Below are 1,551 nucleotides of genomic sequence, written 5' to 3'. Positions count from 1 at the left end.
CAGTCAAAACCTCAGCGTCGACAGTGATGGCTTGGCATGCACAAACTTCAAGCATTGATGGAGCGTGGACGACAAGACCCCTGCTGTGTGCCTCCAACTACACGAGCAGTTTTTGACATGACTGCTTCTTGAGATGCCATGAATTCTACCTACTCGCAAGGCAAAAATGAAAGGTTTGGCTTGTATGAAAAAATAATCACCTAGAAACTTAGAATAATGTATTTGAGATTTCATAATAATTCATCTAATTATTAACAAGAAGTTGACGTAAAGGTGTACAATGTAAGACAATTAATTCTCACCTACCTAACTAGGTATCACAATATATTGTTGTTTGTATATGTCTTTTTTAAACCATTCAAGTCATTTTGTAACAATCTGGACCTCGCTCCCGAGTGTTAACTCATACGTACTATATGTTTTGGAAGAACTGTTTTACTTGTCACGAATTTTTTTCACCTCTTCTAGGATTCAAACTCAATACATCTATATTATGAAAGTTTCAATTGAATCCTGATATCAATCGGACAAGTTTCTTAATTGGTGTCAGAATTCAATTTAACTTGGCAGCCCATTATATAATTGTATATATCGTTTTCCATCCTTTAAAGTCATTCTGATTCTAGGTTTGGCAAAATGATAAATTTGCCCATACTATTGTCGGCCTTGTTTCTTAGACCACATATATTATTTGACGAAATTAACATAGAAAAATTTGGTGGGGTCGTTACGAACTACTAGACAAAATACTGCTGCTTGTATGCCTAACAATCCAGATGCCATTTGGCCAATCAAATAAGTGAGAGAAGTTGTTTCACTATTGATGACTATGATATCTTTGGGTCAGTTTGTAGCCACATGGGTGTCTAATCCTAATTTGTAGAATATTTCAGACTGACTTATGTTGTTTTGAAAACAGGAATTGGTGACAGAGACGACGTGACGGATTGAGATTCGCTTTTTTTTTTTCATCTTCCAATAAATAAATGCCAAGTATTGTCTGTCATCAATCTCAATCAAATTTTCCTATTTGAGTAGCATGACTATTTATCAAAATAAGGTTGTTAATGACATATTTTTAAAGGGGGTGTATTCAATTGAAACTTTGAAAAACTTTGAGAGACTTGAAAATGGGTGACTTTTGTGGACTTTGTGAAATTTTAAGTGATTTCTATGGATTTAGTAGGAATTAATAAAACTTTTTCCTGAATTTGTAGAGACTTTTAAAGACTTTGAAGATTTTTGAAGACTTTTTATATTTTTTAAAAGAATATATTAAACATATATAATGTAATATGTTTAACAACTTATATATTCAAATCATCCACAACTCATATAATTGAAAATGTAAAGTAATAAATCGTATTTTTCATGTCAATTTTTTTCCAAACAAAAAAAAAACAAATATTTCGCCAAACATAAAGTGCTTTTTCATCTTATATCAAGTAGATTAACAAATAATAAAAATATTAAAAAAATAGTATTTTAGTAATGATCAACAAAAAAAAAATAAAAAAAATTAAACATTTCCAACATCATTCCACATGTTCG

Source organism: Olea europaea, unplaced genomic scaffold, assembly GCF_002742605.1.
Source record: "Olea europaea var. sylvestris unplaced genomic scaffold, O_europaea_v1 scaffold5688, whole genome shotgun sequence".
Taxonomy (NCBI): domain Eukaryota; kingdom Viridiplantae; phylum Streptophyta; class Magnoliopsida; order Lamiales; family Oleaceae; genus Olea; species Olea europaea.
This window is presented reverse-complemented; position numbering follows the sequence as displayed.